The sequence below is a fragment of the Oreochromis niloticus genome, linkage group LG3, assembly GCF_001858045.2.
Source record: "Oreochromis niloticus isolate F11D_XX linkage group LG3, O_niloticus_UMD_NMBU, whole genome shotgun sequence".
Classification (NCBI taxonomy): domain Eukaryota; kingdom Metazoa; phylum Chordata; class Actinopteri; order Cichliformes; family Cichlidae; genus Oreochromis; species Oreochromis niloticus.
The window spans coordinates 65,600,263-65,613,863 of record NC_031967.2 but is presented as its reverse complement, the minus strand read 5'-3'; positions in this window follow the sequence as shown (position 1 = coordinate 65,613,863).

Genomic DNA, 13,601 nt, shown 5'->3' with positions numbered 1-13,601 from the left:
GCGTGTATGTTTGCAGGTGTATGTATAACTTGTACATATCTTTATTGTGTAAATGTAAATTTGTCTGTTATTGTGTAAATACTTACGCTATTGTGTACTTCACACACATGGAGAGATGCCAAACTGCCTTTCACTGTTCTTGTAACAGTGACAATAAAAAGCTATTCTATTCTAAAAGCTATTCTAAAAGTGAAGCCATGTTGTTCCTTGAAGGAAAAACACGACTTTTTCATGTTTTTATGATAAATGTACGACTTTAATGTGAAACATTCAGAGTTTTTTCTCTTGTTTCTTTGAAGCTGCTTCCTGTTGGCTTCAGCTGTTTGGAGTTTCCGTTTTCTAAACTTCTACATTCTGAACCTTCTTCAGCTCTGAACAGATGATGAAACACTGAATGATTTCAAGCTCACACTTTGTCTAATAAACTTACATCTTTCATGTTTTATTCAGATTGAGGAGCTGTGGTTTGTCAGAGATCTGCTGTGATTATCTGGCAGCAGCGCTGAAGTCCAACCCCTCCCATCTGAGAGAGCTGGACCTGAGCAGAAACAACCTGAAGGATCCAGATGTGACGCAGTTTTTTTATCTTGAGGAGAGTCCAGACTACAGACTGGAGACTCTGTGGTCAGTAGAATGATGTAGTGAGTGGGTGGTGCTGTCAGCAGTAGCACCCCCTCGTATCCCAGAGTGCTGGACCTGAGTGTAGACTACAACAACCTGCAGGACTCAGGAGTGAAGCATCTGTGTGTTCTTCTGGAGAATCCATGATGTCAATTTGAAACTCTGAGGTCAGTCACCATGTTTTAGTTGTGCTGAGATGACTATGACGTGCAAGTTGTGCTGACACTGTGGATCAGTAGGCCCACAGACCTCTGTACAGGAAGTCTGGTTCTACTCTTTGTAGAACTTCTGATCTCTGATCCTCTGAGTCTGACTCAGTAGATAATGCAGAGTTCTGAGCTGATGTGGGTGAGAGGACTCAGGCAGCCTGACAGATTTGATGTCTTCCCTGCTTGTCCTGATACACATAAACATGAGTATCTGGTCAGTGGTTGTTGATCAATGGTCATGGGAACTTGCATAATTATGATTAAGGAACTGACCTCACAGCCCATTGTTCCTTCAGTGGGCTGGTTTCAGTCATTATGCAAATGTACTGTTTATAAGATTTGGGGAAACCTGCAGTCAGCTGAGACTGAAGAAGTCACTTGGATGAGTGATGAAATATTTCTCCCACAAAACGCTACGTCCAAATGAACAGAATCAACTTTTGGAGAAACATGAGTATCCTTGCAGGTCAGATCTTATCAGTCACACCTCTAGATTGTAGTGCTTGTTAAACTAGGATGATTTTAGAACCCTGGACCACAGACTCCAAGGGAAGATATTACTTGGAAAGGCCAAAGCAACCTATTAGAGGTGTTTGTACTAACATAGAATAATACTCAGATTTAAACCTTTATTGTTTCACAAAGGGTTAAAAAGTGAATGTGCACAGAGAGGTTGGTGGTGAGATGGGCACTTCCAGCACTGTAGATGTGTTCCAGCTCAGTGTTCATGGAAATAATCCAGAGAGCAGGATTCCTTGATGAATGTCACATCTTCTTAAAGTTATAATCCACAGGGAAAACTGTGAAACTGTCGGTCTGATATCTACTCAGCCAATCAGGTGTTTGATCTCCAGCCCCACCTTAATATCAGTTTCTCTCTTTCACATCTGAATAATCTTCACTTCACATTTCAGTCAGTTCAGATTTCATTAGCACGTTCACTTTAGCATAATACATTTTAATCCAAACACCTTTCTCTTTAAACTCTGTTTGTCAGTCACAGTATATCCAGTACAATCCTCTTTTTCACTGAGTCACACACATTCAGAGATCAGAGTGTCCTGTGTGTGCTCTCATTCACTCACACTCACTCTCATATGGCTGAAGACTGTTTGTACACAGACTGTCAGCTGGCCTGAGTTAGGCCTGTCTCTAAAATCATTACTTTATTACTTTTATTCTGATTCATCAAAGCCAAACTCAAACATCTTTATATTTACTGATTATGTTCTCATCAATAATTAACAGTCAGTACATTCAGATATGAATCATAATTCAGTGTTTAACATATTATCACAGATGGACTCCACAGGAGATCTCCTTTATGAAGAAACTGTGACAGTTTGTCCAACAGTGGGAAACATTTCAGAGAATATCTGTGAAGCAGAAACTAAACATAATAATAGAAGAAAAGCCAAATAATGATCCAAATCCTGCTCTGAGACTATCAGACAGTAAAGGCTTCCAAAGACTGCTCACCTCACTCATCGTCGGGGCGATCGTGGCTCAAGAGTTGGGAGTTCACCTTGTAATCGGGAGGTTGCCGGTTCGAGCCCCGGCTTGGACAGTCTCGGTCGTTGTGTCCTTGGGCAAGACACTTCACCCGTTGCCTACTGGTGGTGGTCAGAGGGCCCGATGGCGCCAGTGTCCGGCAGCCTTGCCTCTGTCAGTGCGCCCCAGGGTGGCTGTGGCTTCAATGTAGCTTGCCATCACCGGTGTGTGAATGTGTGTGTGGATGACTGGATATGTAAAGTGCTTTGGGGTCCTTAGGGACTAGAAAAGCGCTATACAAATACAGGCCATTTACCATTTACTCCTCAGACTTGTGCTGGTGCTGACCTGCTGGGTCTCCATGATCAGCTTTGTTTCTTGGAGATAAAGGCTGAACCCTTTAGAGCTTCAGTTCTTCAGAGCAGCAGGATGTCTGAGGTCTGCAGAAACACAAAAACACAGCAGCTAAAAATAGTTGTTCAAAGAAAACGAGGCGGGAGCTGCTGATTCCTGAGCTTTGATACTGGATTAGCTTCAGTAGTTATTACCATCATTGCTGTAGGAGCTACATTTAGTCACAGCTGATTGTCTTCTTTGAACAATCACAATGACTACTGTTGTAAAAACAAGCAGACAAAGAACCAATGAGAGTGAAGAACAGGCTAAAGAGCTCCTGTGATGGAGGCAAAGAAATAAGATAACCTTTATTAGTCCCACACGTGGGAAATTTGTTTTGTCACAGCAGGAAGTGGACAGTGCAAAAGTTGTGAAGGAAAAATTAGAATAAAATAAAATAAGAATAAGTACAGTACACAACTGTACAGAATAGAATAAAATAAAATACTATATACAGCAGAATAAAATAGAATAAAATATACAATAAGATAAAAATAGAATACAAATGCTATATACAACTGAGTAAAAATACAACGATGCCAGAAAGGATTATTGCACATGTATGGATGTGTGTGTTAGATCAGTCAAAGTCTTTATTGTGGAGTCTGACAGCAGTGGGGAGGAAAGACCTGCGAAATCTCTCCGTCCCACACCGTGGGTGCCGCAGTCTCCCAATGAGCAGCAGACGGCCGTCTACATGTTGTAGTGGTTTACAGTCAACAGGGGGCGCCGTCACAGCCATGCAGTCAGTGGGCTGCTCTGCTTATGCTGTTGTTGGTGAAGCTGAAATGAAAGCGAGTGTTAAAACAATGAAAAGTGTCCACTGTAGCCTCCATCTGAGCTTCTCATGTTCTTCTTCTTTGATCCTCCATGTTTGTGCCGAACGCTGCTGTCGCTCTCTTCCAGTTCCCGCCCACTTTCTAACCAATCAGCATTGGAGCATGCACAGCGTCGTCCACACTGAGCTTTGTTGTGAGCGCGTGGACTCGTCTGCAGAACATTTGCAGTACAATAACCAGCTGTGCATGCGCCCCAAGCAGCAGCTTCAAGCTCACCTCAAAGAAGTTTAACAGGAAGGACGACTCGTCCATCACGCGTCCAGCTGTGACCGTGTCCACAGCAGAGTGTCACCGAGGCTTCATGCTAACACGCACACATGAAGCTGATACCACCACGAGCAGCTGCTCAGTGGATTTGGAGGAGAAATGTCTGCAGCTTCTCACAGGCAGTATGCAGAATGTGGATCTCCACAAAGACTGTGGAGAGCTCGTCCCAGACTCAAAATCAACACTTGTCTGCACAAAACTTCTCAAACGTTCCCGTCACAAGTGTCTTCTAAGTGAAGCTACCAGGTTCAGGTCCAGCTCTGTTTATCTGGGGCTGCAGCAGATGATCCATCCTCACAAAGCAACACAGACACCAGATATGCAAACACAGCATCATACAACACAACCAAGAGATCCAAAGAATTTTCTCTGCATTTCTGTGGCTGATGCTGCTGGAACGAAGCTGTTTGAAACCTTGTTGTTCTGCACTGTGGGACCTAAAGAGGAAACTGAACCTCTGTGCAGAGGGTTCAACTCTGAGGATTCCTGTTCAGTTTTTTTGTATTTCACACGGCAAAACTTGACAACTTTATGATAAATGTACAACTTCAATGTGAAAAATTCATTTTTTTTCCTCTTGTTTGTGTTTGTTTGAAGCTGCTTCCTGTTGGCTTCAGCTGTTTGGAGTTTCCATTTTCTAAACTTCTACATTCTGAACCTTCTTTCATTTTTTATTCAGATTGAAGGACTGTGATTTGTCAGAGATCAGCTGTGATTATCTGGCAGCAGCGCTGAAGTCCAACCCCTCGTATCCCAGAGTGCTGGACCTGAGTGTAGACTACAGCAACCTGCAGGATTCAGGAGTGAAGCAGCTGTTCACTAGTAGAACTGACACACAAAACAAAACAAAACAAAATGACTACACTACACACTAACTACACAAGGCAACACACTAACTTGAGACTCCAAACACAATAAACGTCACAAATCTCTCACGTATCAAAACTCTCTCTTTTTCGCTCACTCGCTCTCTCTTCCCTTTCTTCCCAACAACCAAATACCACATGTTGCCGTATCATTTTTTGATTGGTCGACATGGTACATTTTTCCACCAATAGGGAAGGAGTGTTTTTTCTTTTTTCACTCACAAGCAAAGCGTGTTTGCTAGTGCTCTCCATAAAAAACGCAGTTTTTACCGTTTCTTCCCGGAGTAAACGCCACTGTTTTATTCAGAACCCCCCCCCAAAAAACATCGGTTTTACGTGACCTATCAACACAATTTAAAAACTGGTATATAGTTTGAAGTCCGCACGTTCGACCCAAGTTGAAATGGAGACTCTGGGTCCGTCGACCCCAGAGGGTTAATCAGAAAGCCTTAAGTTAGCTAGTTATGTATCGGGCTAATGTTTAAAGCTTTCACTTGAGTAAATTAACACATATTACTGCTAAGTAATGTTAGCCAAGTTCACAGCATATCCCGTAATAGCGCTGTCATACTGCATCACACTCAGTTCATTTCAATAATTTCTCCAGCGAGTTTGATAGCTAGCAAAATAATAATCACAATTTTTTAAAAAATAGCATGTGTAACGTACACGTACTGGAAAATTATTTACTAGGACTCACCTATCATGCGACTGAAGAAAGCAAACTCCGCCATTGTTGTTTTCCATCAAACACTCATTAAAAAAGCAACCTACAGGTATGTTAGCGCACTCATCCCCGACTGTCCCAGGGAGGGGCGGGGTCACATATTGAAATAGACGCAAGTCAGCCCAGGCGGGGAAATTTTGCTTTTGCGACTCATTTTATTTCGCCATCCGATAAGAAAACAATTCAATCAGATAGCTATTTATTGTGAATGAAATACAGTTACATTTTCAAGCACTTTTAAGCACCACATCTGAAATTCAAGCACTTTTCAAACTTTGAAAAGACGACATTAGAATTCAAGAATTTTCAAGGATTTCAAGCACCCGTACGAACCCTGCATTCAGTGAACTACTCAGTTTATTTTGGGCCTCAGAAATGCTCACTCTGTTTGTACATCACTGTCAGCAATAGACTCATTCTGCTGTGTGGACAGGAACACATGTGACATCACTTCCTGTTTGTTTGTGACTGAAGAAATTTACAAGGAATCATTTAGAAGAGTTTCAAACATCAACTGATTGAATCCATGAATGTGAAAACGTGTTTGTGAGTGAAAGAGACAGACATGTACAGACTGAACTATCTGTTCAACAGTCAGTGTTTCTCTAACAGGAGACACTCTTTACACTCAGCACAACACAGGGACACCGAGGAACCAGACCAGACCATAAATCCAGGATAAAGAGTTTGAGTGAATGTGGTGTTGAAGGTGTGGAGGTGGATCAGAGTGTCAGAGGAGACTCTGTAGAAGGACAGAGTGCCAGCAGGACAGTCCACATACACTGCTACTCTGTTAGAGACAGAGGAGGAGGAGGAGGAGGAGGAGATGGATGTTTTTATCTTATTGTGGAGGACAGACTGAGGAGCACCATTAAAGCACCTCAGACTCCAGGACTGATCATTGAATCCAAACACACAGTCATCTCTGCTTCCTTTCCTTCTGATGCTTCTGTAACTCACTGATATACAAACGATTCCTCTCCACTCGACCTCCCAGTAACAGCGACCAGTCAGACCATTTCTACACAGCAGCTGCCACTTGACATCAAATCTGTCTGGATGATCAGGATATGACTGAACCTCCTCCACACGTGTCACCTTCCTGTTGTTGTCAGACAGTTGGAGGTTTGTGTTCACTGTGTTTGTGTCGATTGTGAGTTGACAGGAATCTGATGGAGAGAACAAACACAATCCAGCTGCAGTTATTGATCCATCATCTGTTCATTGATTGACACTTTGATGATGACTCCTGACATGATGAAGATGGTTGAATGTGTGCTGCTTTGTTTTCATGAATCCCATTAAAAACACACTTACACTTCCTCAGACCTGGTCTCAACCATCGGACTCCAGCAGGCTCCACCCTGAAAGGAGGAGGGGTCAGAGCAGCACAGTCAGCATGCACACATGGACATTACATGGCTCTCATACACACACTGTTACACACTGAGCTCAAAGCTCGGCTCCACTGTTTGATTCAAAGAAATCTACATTTATTTATCAGCACATTTAAAAACAGGTTGAGCCAAAGTGCTGCACAGAGTAGAGATAAAATAGGAAACATACACAGTAATTGTGTGGATGCTTTAGGCATCCACACTATTGAGTTCCTGTTTCTCTTTATTCTTTATTATTCTACTTTATTCTACTTTATTATTATTGTGTGGATGCTTTAAGCATCCACACTATTGAGTTCCTGTTTCTCTTTATTCTTTATTATTATTATTATTATGTGTGCCTATGCCAAGAGGCACACATATTACTATTCGTCGGATTTATTATGTGTGCCTATGGAAAGAGGCACACATATTACTATTCGTCGGATTTATTATTATTATGTGTGCCTATGGAAAGAGGCACACATATTACTATTCCTCGGATTTATTATTATTATGTGTGCCTATGGAAAGAGGCACACATATTACTATTCGTCGGATTTATTATTATTATGTGTGCCTATGACAAGAGGCACACATATTACTATTCGTCGGATTTATTATGTGTGCCTATGTCAAGAGGCACACATATTACTATTCCTCGGATTTATTATTATTATTCTTCAGTTTCCGCCTGAAATTTTGCAGCGAATCTCGCCCCGCAGTTTTCAGACAAGCTTCATATATGTTACCTCATTTTGTGCGGCTGGATCTGGAATGGTGTGCTATGACTTTTGGTGTTTATGACTATTATAGTTTTTGAAATATTAATATTTTAGTGAAAATTTTCCCGCGCTCCTCTGCCAAACAGTTTTGACAATAGGGTTACATATGTTAGATCATTTTGTGCGGCTGGAGCTGGACTACTATGGTACGACTTTTGGTGTTCATGACTTTTATAGTTTTTTAAATATTAATATTTTAGTGCAAATTTAGAAAGATTCTACTTTTGGCGCCATAGAAACAGACTTCATTTGTGGTGTCTTGGCTCTCTCTAGTGGTATACCCGGAGTAGTACAGGCGAAAAGATCTATCCTTGGCCCAAAACTCCATATCCCACAATTCATAGCACGCCTCTACAGAGGCCTCTACCGAGTCAAACAATGGCGGCCACCACTTCGTTTTCTATGTCTTTATTCGTGTTTCTAGGTCACAAACTAAACTTTTAAGACATTTTCAGGCGAGAATATAGGTGTGTAAACTTCAAATATCTGCTCGTTTTATCAAGACATCCCATATTAGCAAGAGTTGTCTTATGTGTTGCTGATAGCCAGCCGGCTAGCATAGCGCCGCTAGCATAACGCCGCTAGCATAGCTAGCTAGCGCTGCTAGCGACCCTCAAAGCACCCAGGCTGGGCTTATAGTGACGCGGCTAAAATTTGTTGCAACACCCGATCGCTCGCCAAGTCTGTGTTTTAGCTGGACTCATTTTTCGCTTATATGGGCCGATGATGGTGGTCGATGTGGAAAAAATAACTGAGTTGTTTGGTGGTGGAGCTAGCCGGAGCTACAACAGAGGGCAGCTATCCACCGGTGTGTGACAGAAAGGACATGCCGCGAACCACACATAGGAGGTGGGGCAGGACACCGCCGATCGACCGGTGGTTGCTAACCTGGAGGTCAATCGTGGATCAGGGAAAGCGAAGGTGGTTGCTAACCTGGAGGTCAATCGTGGATCAGGGAAAGCGAAGGCAGGAGCTGAGGGGTGAACTGAATTTCAGGTAAGAAGTTATGAACTGCACTCTATTTGGGTCAGATATAAACCGAGTTTAGGTGTAGTTTGTTTTCATTGTGCTGACTTTTTACAATGTACTGCATGCTAGCTAGCACGACAGCTGTGTGCGCGGTAAGTTACTGATGTTGAACTTTATTATATTCATAAGGGTTGGTTCGTCAGAGTTGCCGTACAAACGGAATCGTCCCACATTCAGAGAAAACATTACGATTTATTCTGTCGTTACGAAGCCCCCTGTCATTCTCTCGCCAGTTGCAACTTCACTCATGAAACTGATCAACGATCGGCTTTTCGCTCTTGTTTATCGCGCTAAAGAACAGCAGCACGTTTAGCTTGATCAGCTGTGTTAGAATTCATTTGATTTTAATTTCTAGCAGCTCCTTCAGTGGGAGACTGCGGCACCCACGGTGTGGGATGGAGAGATTTCGCAGGTCTTTCCTCCCCACTGCTGTCAGACTCCACAACAAAGACTTTAACTGATCAAACACACACATGTGCAATAACACTAAGTGCAATAATCTTCCTGGCATCGTTGTATTTTTTACTCAGTTGTATATAGCATTTGTATTCTATTTTTATCTTATTGTATATTTTATTCTATTTTATTCTACTGTATATAGTATTTTATTTTATTCTATTCTGTACAGTTGTGTACTGTATTTATTCTTATTTTATTTTATTCTAATTTTTGCTTCATAACTTTTGCACTGTCCACTTCCTGCTGTGACAAAACAAATTTCCCACATGTGGGACTAATAAAGGTTATCTTATCTTATCTTAGTATCAGCTGATGTTTGCTGGGGCACAGCTGTAGAAGCGGCTGGTCCAAACCAGGAGATGTCCTTACTGAATCATCAGAGCTGAACTGGTGATGGAGAAACAGGTTTACCCTTTAGGTGACATGAATGAGTTGAAGGGAAGTTATGAACTGTTTCTGACAGACAAATATACACCAAGCTCCTGTTTTTGTGTAGCTGACAGCTGGTAACTGTGCAGGGGCGGATCTAGCAAAGCTTTTGCCAGGGGGCCAGGTAGGGCATTAACAGGGAAAGGGGGACACAAAGATATACTTTTCTTTCTTACTCTCATATAAAATATTTAGCTTTTTATTAAATAGTTATCTGCATCTTACAACCACAGTTTGTATAATAATACACAAGATTGGCTGTAGACCATTGTTAATCATTCAGAACACTGTGTAAAAATAACAAAAAACAAAAAGTGAATGCACAGCCGGCTGTGTGGGTAAACCAACCATGTGTGAAAAGTGGTCCATAATGTAATGCTTCAAAGTAGAGCTGGGCGATATATCGAGTTTTTTAAAAATATCGATATATTTTTATACGAGATATAAGATGTGACAATATCCTTTATATCGATATAGTCTATGTTACATAATTATAGTTGCGGAGCCGCAAGTTTGCCTCTCTTTCGTCCACTTTTGTCTTTACGCAACGTTACTCGACCTCGCCTCTCCTTCACTGAACACAGCTCCCCCTCCTCCTCCATCGCTTCACCTGCAGGCAGCGACAAGATGGACACGGCAAATCTCCGTTAATGAGTTACTGCGCATCGCCCCGTGCGTGGCCTGGACGGCGTCAACGTGTTAACGAGCTAACCACGCTAACGAGCTAACCACGCTAACGCCATGCACGGCCTGAAATCCTTTCATTCTCTCAAAAGTTGACTGCGTGCCTTTTGTATGAATTCTGGTTGTGCTTGATGACCGTGAACCGATTTTATGTGATACACAGCGCTCAGCAGTCTGTCAATAAATGTTTTAGTTCGACTTTGCTAAGCTACGGAGCTGCACCGCTTGATGGATTGTCGGAGCATTACAGCTACCGAGGAGCCTCGCGGAGTGATACGTACTGTGCTTCAACGTAATATTACCGTATTTTGTGTGTATAAGAACCATAAATGGCTCCTGTTCAGAGACATGGTTACGAAGCGGATTTCAAACTCCAGGCTGTCAGTCACGCAGTAGAAGTTGGGAACAGAGCAGCTGTGAAATCTGTCTTTGTTATTATGCTCAGCGTCTGTTAGTTTACATTTTGACTGCACAATGTGAGCTCTTTGTTATGCACAAAACAACATAGTTTTCTTTTATTTATAGAGCATCATTCTTTAATAAATGCTCATAATTTATTTTTGAGTAGTTTTTTTCATGTACATCTATGCTGTATGTTAATAAAAGTGCCTGTGTGACATCTGGGACACAGCTTTGACTAAGAACTCTCTTTTTGTTCTTACTTTATGGCTTTAAAAAGATATCGAGATATATATCTTATATTGCCATCCAGCTAAAAATATCGAGATATGAATTTTGGGTCATATCGCCCAGCTCTACTTCAAAGCGTGTTCAATGCAAAAATTGTCGGTCTGCCGTGGTACAATGGGACTTCTGCTCATGAACCTGTGTGCACAGCGTCTGCAAATCGGCGCTGTACGAAGTAACTTCATCTTTACACAAAACTGTAAGCTGTCATCTGTGAAGCGTGAGCGGTGTTTGTTTTTACCATAGTTCATGGTGGAGAATGGCTGCTCTTCTGAGTTTGCTCTCTGTAGCTGTATGAATGGCAAACTACAGTGATTAGCAGCGGCATAGGCACACATAAAATTCTTCTGAAATTTTCGCTTTCTAGTTATTATTATTATATTCTTCAGTTTCCGCCTGAAATTTTGCAGCGAAACTCGCCCCGCAGTTTTGAGACAAGCTTCATATATATTACCTCATTTTGTGCGGCTGGATCAGGAATGGTGTGCTATGACTTTTGGTGTTTATAACTATTATAGTTTTTTAAATATTAATATTTTAGTGAAAATTTTCCCCGCGCTTCTCTGCCAAACAGTTTTGAAAATAGGGTTACATATGTTAGATCATTTGTGCGGCAGGAGCTGGACTAGTATGGTAAACACTTTTGGTGTTTATAACTTTTATAGTTTTTGAAATATTTAGATTTTAGTGCAAATTTAGGCCAATTTCCATAGAAACAGACTTTATTTGTGGTGGGTTGGCTCTCTCTAGTGGTATACCGGGAGTAGTACGGCTGAAAATCTGTATGCTTGTTACAAAACTCCATATCCCATAATTCATAGCACCCCTCTTCCGAGTTAACAATGGCGGACACCACTTCGTTTTATATGTCTTTTATTCGTGTTTCTAGGTCACAAAATACACTTTTAAGATATTTTCAGGTGAGAATGTAGGTGTGTAAACTTCAAATATCTGCTCGTTTTATCAAGACATCCATATTAGCGACAATTCTCTTAAGTGTTGCTGATAGCCGGCTAGCTAGCTAGCGCCGCTAGCTTAGCTAGCTAGCGCCCCTTCGTGAAAAACCACCCAGGCTTGGCTGATAGTGAGGTGGCTAAAATTTGTTTAATCGCCTGATCGCTCGGCAAGGGTCTGTGTCTTAGCTGGACTTACTTTTCGTTTATATGGGCCGATGATGCTGGTCGATGTGGAAAAAATAACTGAGTTGTTTGGTGGTGGAGCTACAACAGAGGGCAGCTATCCACCGGTGTGTGACAGAAAGGACATGCCGCGAACGAGACATACAAGGCGGTGAGGCTACCGCCGATCGTCCGGTGTTTGCTAACGCGGAGGTCAATCGTGGATCAGGGAAAGCGAAGGCAGGAGCGTGAGGTGAACTGATTTCAGGTAAGAAGTTATGACCTGCACTCTATTTGGGTCAGATATAAACCGAGTTTAGGTGTAGTTTATTTAGCAACAGTTCTCTTACGTGTTGGTGATAGCCGGCTGGCTAGCTAGCTAGCGCCGCTAGCTTAGCTAGCTAGCGGCGGCTAGCGACCCTTCGTAAAAAACCACCCAGGCTTGGCTGATAGTGAGGTGGCTAAAATTTGTTTAATCGCCCGATCGCTCGGCAAGGGTCTGTGTCTTAGCTGGACTTATTTTTCGTTTAATATGGGCCGATGATGCTGGTCGATGTGGAAAAAATAACTGAGTTGTTTGGTGGTGGAGCTACAACAGAGGGCAGCTATCCACCGGTGTGTGACAGAAAGGACATGCCGCGAACGAGACATACAAGGCGGTGAGGCTACCGCCGATCGTCCGGTGTTTGCTAACGTGGAGGTCAATCGTGGATCAGGGAAAGCGAAGGCAGGAGCGTGAGGTGAACTGAATTTCAGGTAAGAAGTTATGGCCTGCACTCTATTTGGGTCAGATATAAACCGAGTTTAGGTGTAGTTTATTTTTCGTTGTGCTGACTTTTTCAATCACTTACAATAACTCGTACTGCGTGCTAGCTAGCACTACGGAGTTTGTATACAGCTGTGTGCGCGCTAAGTTACCGATGTACCGATGTTGAACTTTATGACAGCCTCCCTGTCATTCTCCTCGCCTGTTGAAACTTCAGTCATGAAACAGATCAATGATCGGCTTTTCTCTCTTGTTTGTTTATCGCGCTAAACAACAGCAGCACGTTTAAGCTTGATCAGCTGTTGTTAGAATTCATTTGCTTTTAATTTCTAGTATCAGCTGATGTTTGCTGGAGCATGAAGATGAAATCAGGAGATGTCCTTACTGAATCATCAGAGCTGAACAGGTGATGGAGAAACAGGTTTACCCTTAGGTGACATGAATGAGTTGAAGGGAAGTTATGAACTGTTTCTGACAGACAAATATACACCAAGCTCCTTTTTTTGTGTAGCTGACAGCTGGTAACTGTGCAGGGGCGGATCTAGCAAAGCTTTTGCCAGGGGGCCAGGTAGGGCATTAACAGAGAAAGGTGGACATAAAGATATACTTTTCTTTCTTACTCTCATATAAAATATTTAGCTTTTATTAAAGTTATCTGAATCTCACAACCAAAGTTTGTATAATAATACACAGGATTGGCTGAGACCATTGTTCATAATTCAGAACACTGTCTAAAAAAATAAAAAAAACAAAAAGTGAATGCATGTGTGAAAGTGGTCTATAATGTAATGCTTCAAATGTGTTATGCAAAATTGTCGGGTCTGCCGTGGTACAATGGGACTTCTGCTCATG